The sequence below is a fragment of the Biomphalaria glabrata genome, chromosome 14, assembly GCF_947242115.1.
Source record: "Biomphalaria glabrata chromosome 14, xgBioGlab47.1, whole genome shotgun sequence".
Classification (NCBI taxonomy): Eukaryota; Metazoa; Mollusca; class Gastropoda; family Planorbidae; genus Biomphalaria; species Biomphalaria glabrata.
The window spans coordinates 21631929-21642071 of record NC_074724.1 but is presented as its reverse complement, the minus strand read 5'-3'; positions in this window follow the sequence as shown (position 1 = coordinate 21642071).

Sequence of the window (10143 nt, the reverse complement as noted above, 5' to 3'; positions counted from 1 at the left end):
ATTAATAAGTAGATTGACATTTTTCAACTCTAAAAGAAACTCGGCAAAGTCAATGTCTACTGATTTGACTATCATATTATCATCATCACCATCATCAAACTCCATTTGAGTGAGGGCTGGAGAGGCTTAAATCCTCTCATGCTAAAGCCCTGAACAGAAACCCTGCTGTCTTGCGTAGTGCGTACGCGTCAACATACAGGTCGAGATTTTTTGGTTTCCCAGACCTGTCGAGGCGGAGATCAGCAAGTCTGGGGCAGTCAAACAGAATAGGAGGCACGGTTTCCTCTTCTTCCCCGCAGCGGGGGCACCGTGAATCAAAATTTGGCCATAGCAATGAGAAATAAGAGCCAACAGGACAGTGGCCTGTCCTGCAATGTGATATAATAGCTTGCACAGGCCTGGACAGCCTACACCACGGGGAAGTGCGTTCAGGGCGCCTCATGCGTTCCCAGACTCCACGGGCTTTTTGGGACTTGTCCCAGCACTCAAATCACTTTTCCATTTCTGTTTTTTTTGAATTATAGCCAGGGTATGATGAAAACTTACAGCCTGTTCAGTTGGTGGACTTTGCCTTCCCTGGTGGGCCAAGGAGTCTGCAATAGTGTTGCCAATCACACATATGTGACCCTGTACCTCTGCATTCTTACAGAGGTGCCACAGCGCTGCTTTATGTTGTGTGAGGCCGTGATGACAGTGTCGATATTGGGGGGCCATGGTCCAGGGCTTTGCAAAGTCTGTAGTACAGATTTCGAGTCAGTGACCACAACAATCTGTGTTGCCCTCAAATGTCCCTTGCCGAGTTGAGAGTCAATGACCTTTAAGGCTTCAGAGACTGCCTTGGTCTCCGCATCAAAACTGCAAACACTACCACATGGTCCAAAAATTTTTACTGTGTAAGAGCCAAGAAAGTCGATGTAGGCTCCATAGTCTGCTCTTCCAGAATCTATCAATGCCGACCCATCAGTGTATGCAAAAATAGCACTGGGCTTGAAGGCATTAATGGTCTCCAGTGCTAGAATTTGAAGGTCGTTAGATAAACGACTTAGCTTAGTGGCATTAGGGTCTACTAGTTTCAATCGTTGGGCGACACCAAGGAAGAAGGGGATGAAAACGTTGAATGTTTTGTTTCTTGGTGGCAGGGGCGGACTGGCTATATGGGCATTGGGGCAAATGCCCTGTGGGACGGTGCCCAAATGGGCCGGGAGGGCACCGAAATGGCCGCATGGATTTTATTATGACACATATTGATATGTTAAAGGTTTTATAGTATTCTCTTAAAACAGTGACCATCTCAGCGCCATGTTTAAAATAAAATCTTTTACAGTCTGTACAGTGTAATACTTATTTAATCGAACACATTTTCCGAATTAATGTAATAACTATATCCGTAACCAAGAGGCGCGGTGGCTGAGTGGAAAGGCTTGGCTTACGAACCGAGGGGTCCCTGGAGAAGATCCACCCAGCTATAATGGGTACCCTGACATTAATTGGGGAAAAGTGAAGATGGTTGGTTGTTGTGCTTGCCACAAGACACCCTTGTAAACCTTGAGCCACAAAAGCAAATAACACCTACAGAAACAGATGATCTGTACAATTTCTGCCCCATAGATCGCAAGGTCTAAAATGGATAATTTATCAAACTTAACATTATGATTTTGAAGACAGGTAGAATTGAAAGCCTATCATAAGATATACAAATTATGGTCCAAATGGTATAGAAATGCCTGGGCCGATTTTGACACACAGTCCGTCCCTGCTTGGTGGAGAGGCCAGCTTTATTAGATAGTCTAGTGGCATGATGCATAAAAGACTGCATCTGGATACGTCTTTCGCATCTACAACCATCCAAAACTTTTTAAGTTGGGAGGTATTCATCCAGCCTTTTATACCGCTCAAAGCAGGTCAGTACTGACCTTTCTCTCCTAAGGTTTAGTTGACCTACATTGGCCATTATTTCAGCCGCATCTACTGGGCTTGTCCTAAAGGTTCCACAGACAAATCTTAGTGCTTGGGGCTGTATTTTATCAAGTTGTTCAAGAGCTGTACTAGTGCCATAAATTTGCACAGGTAGGCTGTAGTCTATCTGTGATCGGACTGCTCCTAAATACAGGGATCGGAGCATGTCTGCTCGGGCTCCCCACTTCGTGGATGCCAGCTTCCGCACAATGCAAAGTTTCCCTGAGGCCTTTCTTGCAACTTCCTGGATGTGCTCACATTTTTGTTTGCGATCTAAAGTTACACCAAGGTACTTGTGTAGCTTTTCCATGCTGATAGCTACTCCGTTAAGGGAGAGTCGGAAAGGTTGCCCGAGAATGCCAGTCCCGAGCGTGAACAGAGAATAGACCGTCTTGGAGATGTTTATTTGTAGCCTTCATTTTTGTGTGTATGAGCAGAGCGTATGGAGATCTTCTTGCAACACTTTTTGTATAGAGGTTGCGCTCCTTCCGGATTTCCAAAGGACAATATCATCAGCATATAGCAGCTTTTGGCATTTTAGCTGAGCCGGTAGGTCATTTATGAAGGCCGTGACGCATGACAGGACGGAGCCCTAGGGGAGGCCGTGCTCGAGTGTCCTTTCCCCTGAGACTTCTCTTGTAGGAAGTCTCTGATCCAATAATATATCATTTCCCGCACCCCCACGGCTCTTATCTTATGAAGCAAACCAGGCCGCCATACTTTATCATATGCCTGTTTTAAGTCAATGAAGACTGCGTATGTGCTTTGGAATCCATCTGCTACGCTCTGCACAAAGATGTTGACTTGGTCTATAGCGGACATTCCAGCCCTGAAACCAGCCTGTTCTGGAGCTATAAGACGGGCACTCTCAAGGTACCAAACCAGACGCTCATTTACCATTTTGCAGCCATTTTTCCAACACAAGATGTGAATGAGATGGGCCTGTAACCCTCAACAGTGGAAGCATCTTTTCCCTTTTTTGGTTTAGTAATAATGTCGGCACGTTTCCAGGCCATTGGCAGATGACCATCAGACCAGGTTCTATTTACAAATACAAAGAGCAGGGCCCTTCCTTTCCCCCCTAGATGCTTGAGCATTTCGGGGGTGATACCATCAGCAGTAATCAGGGACTTGCTATTTGCTGATGACTGTGCCCTAAATGCTTGCTCTGAAAATGATCTGCAGAGCACCGTCAGTGACTTCTCAAGAGCACGCTCACACTTTGGCCTTACCATTAACACAAATAAGGCTGAAGTCTTATATTTACCTGCTCCTGGGAAAGCCTACTCGGATCCATGCATTAAGATAACTGGACATGATATAAACGCAGTGGACAGGTTCACGTATCTTGACAGCACACTCTCCAGAAACGGAAAGATTGATAATAAAATCGACCTGCGTATCGCCAAGGCCAGTGCATCCTATGGAAGACTGACTAAAACGTTTGGAACAGACGTGGTATCACTACAAATACAAAGCTAGGGATCTATCGACCCGTCACCTCCCTACATTGCTCTATGCCTCCGAAACGTGGACAGTGTACAGAAAACATGCAAAGAAACTGAATTACGTCCACATGAAATACTGTATGTCAAATGGCAAGACAAAATACCAGAAACTGAAGTCATTCGAAGAGCGGGTCTGCAAAGCATCTATACAACACTAAAGCAGTCTCAGCAGCGATGGGCAGGACACGTCTGCAGAATGGAAGACCACCGCATCCCTAAACGACTCTTGTATGGCCAACTAAGCGAAGGAAAGCGCTCGCAAGGTGGTCAAAGAAAGCGCTTCAGGGACACCCTCAAAGCTTCTCTGAAGGGGCTCAGCATAGACCCAGCCACCTGGGAGACAGAGGCACATGACAGAGCATCATGGCGTCGCGCTGTGAAAACTGGCGCACAGGTTGCTGAGGAAAAGAGAACCACGCTGGCAGAACAAAAACGCCAGAGAAGAAAAGCAAGGCCCACCACACCAGCTCCAGCTGGAATAACCTGTCCAGTGTGCAGCCGAACATTCCGGGCTCACATAGGTCTCACCAGCCACATGAGGAAGCATAAAACCCCAGTGCAAAGCCCTCATCCCCCCTGGATGACAAAGTGATCATCATCGAACCACGATGGACGAACTATATAGATAGGCGTAGATCTCTTGTCTAGTAGATTAAGTATAGAGCTTAGTAAATGTAGAAATAGTTGATCACTTTTGTTACCTTGGCTCCATCATATCCAACAACACTCTACTGGATAAAGACATGGCAATGGCCACCATGTCACGGTTGCAGAAAAGAGTCTGGGACAACATATTGCTGACTAACAGTACTAAAGCCCTAGTCTACCGACCTGTGTGTTGAGCACCTTGCTGTACGGAAGTGAAACATGGTCATCTACTCATGGCAGGAAAAAAAAAGCTGAATGTCTTCCACCTCCGATGCCTAAGGCGGATCTTTAAAATAAGGTGGCAAGATAAAATAAACAATAAGGAAGTGCTACGAAGAGCAGGGTGCATGGACATCCGCTTTGTTATCAGCAGCAGACGCCTTGGCTGGCTTGGCCACGTTCGTAGAATGCCAGTAGGTTGACTTCCACAGGACATTCTGTATGGCGATCTAATAGAAGGCAGGAGAGCCGCTGGTCGCCCACTTTTACGCGACATGAAGCTCTTCAAAGTCGACACTAGCAGCTGGGAAGAGATGGCACTGGATAGATCCACATGGAGAGAAAGCATAAAGGAAGGGTCAAGGATTGCAGATGTCATACACAACAGAAGCAGAAAGAAGAGTGAAAATGCAACGGCGCCTGGTGATTACATATGCCGAACCTGCGATCGCAGCTGTGTTGGCCTCACACAAGAAGTTGTAAAGGGAAAAGATCGTCTCTCGAGACGTAAAATGCCACATAGTAAATGTATTACAGTATTATTAGATCTATGTCCTATGTCTATATCTAATAATCTAATAAACTTTTAGTCTTTAGTAATATCTAGACTTTATTCTAATAAAAACTGACTATATGCATAGCATAGGCTAGTCTGAGCAATCTAGTCTCAAGATAGAATCTATACCATTACTAGATCTATTCGATTTTTATATATAGATCTAGACTAGAATTAGATTATAGATCTAAATATACTAATGGAGAGATGATATGCGGTGTTATCTAATAGCGTTGCACAAGAAACGAACCTGGGTCAGACTCTATCACCACCACTCATTGATCAGGGAACATGAAATGCACCAAGATACTTGTGTGTAGTCGCTGAGAAACTCTTTATGTTGTCTGTTGTATTTATGTGTATTTTTCTGTTGTGTTGTCTTTATATGAGAAAAGAGTCCTTGTAATCACAACAAATTTCCGTAAGGATCAATAAAGCAGTCTTAGTCTTAGTCTTAGTTATAATGTTTTTTGTTTGGTGTAATGCACAAATTGTAAGACAAATTTCCTTACGGATAATAAAGATTATTATTATTATTATTATTATTAGTAATAGTAAAACAGCACCTACCTAAATAAATCGTAACTAGAAATAAAAAAAACTATATTTATTGTAGTATATATATAGGTCTGTGGTTGTATATTATATAGCCTTCGTAACGTCTTCTATAGAGAAATGCCTTTTGTAATTTCTTTTACTGAAAAATTGGGCTATTCGCGTCTGACACATATATAATTTTTATGTTCAGCAACAAAGCCCATTAAGAATCCTAGCCAATGAGGTTTTAAGTTCTGCTATATACGAAGCAGGACGTTAAGGCGCCGCCGTTTTGGCGACGTCGTTTTGGCGCCGCCGTTTTGGCGCAAGGGACGTTTTGAAATACATTTTGTACGTTTATTGTATTATTTCTTTAAAAACAATTATACATATTGTTATAAACCTGGTGGTGGCTCAGATGGGGATAGTGGTGTGAGTGTAGTCAGCCGAAGCAAATCGCCCCAGGCCAGCGCTAGACGAGCGGTCAACCGTGACGAGTTACGACGGTCAGCCGAGTCGAGTGTCAACAGGACGGTTCGGGAAGGATCACCGTCGTGAACATAGCTCAGGAGCCTCACGAGGAATGTAGTCATGTGACGAAGCTAGAAACGTCGAGCGATGTTCCGTCCGGTTCTAGAAGGCCATTAGGGACCCTATATAAGAGCGGAGGTGTCGCAGTCAGGACGGTTCAGAAATGGGGCTCAATACAGCAAGGTTCACAACAGAAGGTTCACGACAGGGGTTCAGAACACGGTCGACTACAGCACAGTTCAACGGTGTGGTTCTGTACGGAGCATTACGACGGTTCAGTGCGGAGTACTGTCAAGTACAGTTGAGACGACTGGCGTCTTGATCTTGGTCTGCGATCAAGTCCGACACAACGAGCCTAGTGTGTGAAGTCAGTCCTGAACTGTTGAACCCAGTGCAAGCCCGGAACGAGACGGAGAGGCCAGTGCAAGAGTTGATACGGCGGAAAGGTGTTATCGGAGAGATATTTGTACAGTGTACGTGTTGATAATTGTACAGTATTGGCTGTTATTTATTCAACTATTAAAGTGTTACGTTACTTTGAAGCCCTGAGTTGTCAAGTTCTTTAAGTTGGTGGTGTATGGTGCAGTTTGCAGAGAGCCTTGATAGTGAGATTTGTAACAACTGGTGTCAGAAGTGGGATCTGCAATGGCTACTACGAAAACGCTAGACCAACTCCTTGTGAAGGAACTGAGGCAAGAGCTCCGTAAGCGAGATCTGAAGACGAGCGGAAACAAAGAAACCTTACAAGCACGCCTTCGGGAAGAACTGGTGAAGGAAAAAGAAGATCCGGACACATATCTTTTTGAAGTCGAACCGCTAGAACAGATGGCAGCTATGCAGGGACAGATGGCAGCTATGCAGGGACAGATGGCAGCTATGCAGGGACAGATCGCCAGTAGAAAACAGGAGTAGATGGCAGCGGTTCGTTAGGAGCTAGGAAACACCAATTACAATAGACACGATGGACTCGGGAATCAAAACGGAGTTATTGGCAATGTACCAACGCATACATGCTGTGGAGGAGAGAATCACCACCAAAGAAGAACAGATAAACCAGAGGGTCTACGCTGTTGAGAAAAAGGTCGAAGAAATAAAGACGCAAGTTTACAGGGACTTTACCAAGATGCAGAAAGCAAATGTGATGTCGATCGTACCCAAAGCTTTCATGAAGGTAAAGCCTCCTGTGTTTGATGGATCCGTGTCCTGGTCCGTCTACAGGCTACAATTTGACGCCGCGGCCAAAGTTAACCAATGGAACAGCGATGAGGAGAAAGCAACAGCCCTTATATTGTTCCTAAGAGGAAAGGCCTCCGAACTGCTGCAGTCCATTCCAAACCCACAAGACTACGCTGCTCTCATCAAGACGATGGAGCTCCGTTACGGTGACGAGTATCTGTCAGAATTGTATCGAGTCAAATTGAAGACCCGACGACAGCAATCAAATGAAACCCTACGGGAGTTGGAGGCAGACATTGCACGCCTCGCCCATTTGGCTTACCCAACAGCCACGCAAGACATCTTGGAAATAATCATTACTGATGCGTTTGCCGATGCACTTCGAGACCCCGAACTGAAGAAGGCCATCAGAGTTAGTGGCAAGCACAAAGCCAGTGAAGCCCTTGTGTACGCTCTCTTATACCAAGCTGCTAAAGACGAGCCCAAGAACATTTACCAGGACCAGAGGCTGGAGGTTAAAGATAAAGGTCGCAATGAACTGAGAACAGTGTCTATGAGAGCTTGCAACACCAACCCGTTGACGTTCACTTGGGCCGTAGACTGTGTAAGCCCAAAGAAATGCGTTGATGACAAGGTAGTTGGAGTTATCACACTGGTCAGTGATATTGTGCTGGCAGCTTTGGTGGCTGTTTTACTTGATTGACAAACAGTTTGGAAGTGTCCCTTTTTACCGCACTAATGACATAATGCATTTCGAGCAGGGCATTCAGTCCTAGAATGCATAGCGACTTAATGGCATTCAATTCCTGGTCTTCATTAGAAATGTATGTTTCTAGATGGGAGTTAGTTGGCGTTTACATTGCCCCACAAGAGATTTCGTTCGTTGAATTGTAAGCCTGAGCATGCGTTGTGGCTGTTTCTAACACTCTAGCTTCGTCAAAAGCGCTTTGTAGAGTAAGAGATGTCTTTTCCAGTAACCGCTGTCTAATAGTGTTGGATGCCAGACCAGTTATGAAGGCGTCTCTAATACAAATGTCTCTGTGCTGTTCTGCAGTTACTTCTTTAAAGTCACAGTCTCGGGCCAGGCTTCGTAACTTAAGCACAAAGGACTATACCGTTTGGCCCGGCTGCATGTAGCAACCAAGTGTCTTTTGCAAAAATGTCATTCTTTACCTTAATATAAGTAGTCTTGAGTGTGTCTATGGCCATCGAATAGGACGATACATCACTGATGAGCATATAAACCGTAGCAGATACGTGATTTCTCAACAACTTTAGTTTTAAGTCTTCGTTAATATCCTTGATGGACGAAAGAAAATTCTGAAATGTGACGTACCAGTAAGTCCATTTTTCTGAGGCCAGTGGAGCATTAGGATCAATGTCCAACTCTTTCGGTCTGAGTAATTTATCCATTGTAGATTAAGGAATAAAAAAAATAATCCAGATACATAATTTTGTCGAATAAATTGTAATGAAACAACAAATACTAGTATACCAATACCATGGCTTTATTCGACAAAATTAGACCACAGTAAACAGTGAATGAAACCAGCACGTCTGGCATAACACTGATGCAGTCTACACTCACAAACACACACTGGACATGAAACACGCACTGGGCATGACCTTCTGACACGCTGGACGCACTCAGAAAATCAACTCAGTTACACTACAATTTTTAAACACATTTTTAAGCGAAAAACATTAGTAGCTTTCGTACATTATATATGTTATTTGAGTAATTATTTTTATATCAGATCCTAAAACCTTCTTTTTTATGTGAGCTATAACAAGTCCATTAATTAATGTGACTTATCATTTACTACATGTAAATGTGTGTTTATGTTTGACATCATTTTCTTTTGCGCAGAAGAGAGGTGTCACAGGTAATGACCAGTCCCAAGGAGATGATCGCCCCACGCATGACGCCAACGACCAGTGCTCGGTGCTGGTCTTGTCTTCATTTGTTGAACTCTACCTGCGTCAATGCGAGATGTGTCACCCGATATCTTAGTGTCGTGAATTTGTTTCTATAGTGTTTGTTTACATTGGTGGATTCACGTTAGAGTTTGTACTGACCACATTCCGTGTCTTGATCTTTACTATGTGTGGAGTTATTGTCGTCATTCAGTGTAAAAAAGCTTTAGATAATAATAATAATAATCTTTATTTTCCGTAAGGAAATTTGTCTTACAATTTGTGCATTACACCAAACAAAAAACATTATAACTATAAGAAACCAAAGTGTACATTCACACCAGACTCACTCATAATTTACATGTGACAAAGTTTATACCAGATTGTTCTTATTTAATGATTTGATTGCCAGGGGAACAAAAGAGTGTTTGTGTCTGTTTGTCTTTGCTATCGGTGTCTTGTATCTCTTTTGTGATGGTAAAATCACAAAATCCTGACACAAAGGGTGATTCTTTATTTCGAGGATCTTGTTAGCTTTTATTTTATAGATGTTTGTCTCAAAAACTGCCCAAATGGGATTTGTTTTTTGCCAATGATTTTGCCAGCAGCATTTAGGATTCTATAAAGTTTATTTTTATTGTTAATGCTCAGATTGCCATACCAGGCAGTGATATTGAAACTTAAAATATTGCAGATGTGAGCGTGATAAAACATAGCCAAGGCCTTTTCGCTAACATTAAACGAGGACAGTTTTCTTAGTAATCGTAATCTTTGCTGCCCTTTTTTGCTGATATAATCTGTATTTGCAGTAAAATTTAATTAATTGTCTAGGATAGTACCAAGGTATTTAAAGGTTTGCACAATTTCAATAGTCTCTCCAGCTACAGAAACAATATCATTTTCCTTCTTGTCCCTGCGAAAATCGATTATCATTACTTTGTTTTTTTTACATTTAATAATAAAAAAATATCTTTACAGTATTTATCAATGTGTTCTATTTCTTTGAAATACTCATTTACGTCTGAGCTCTCTGAGAGCAGGGCAAGAAGAGCCGCATCATTAGCGAATTTTGTGAAGGAGCAACAAGAACTATCG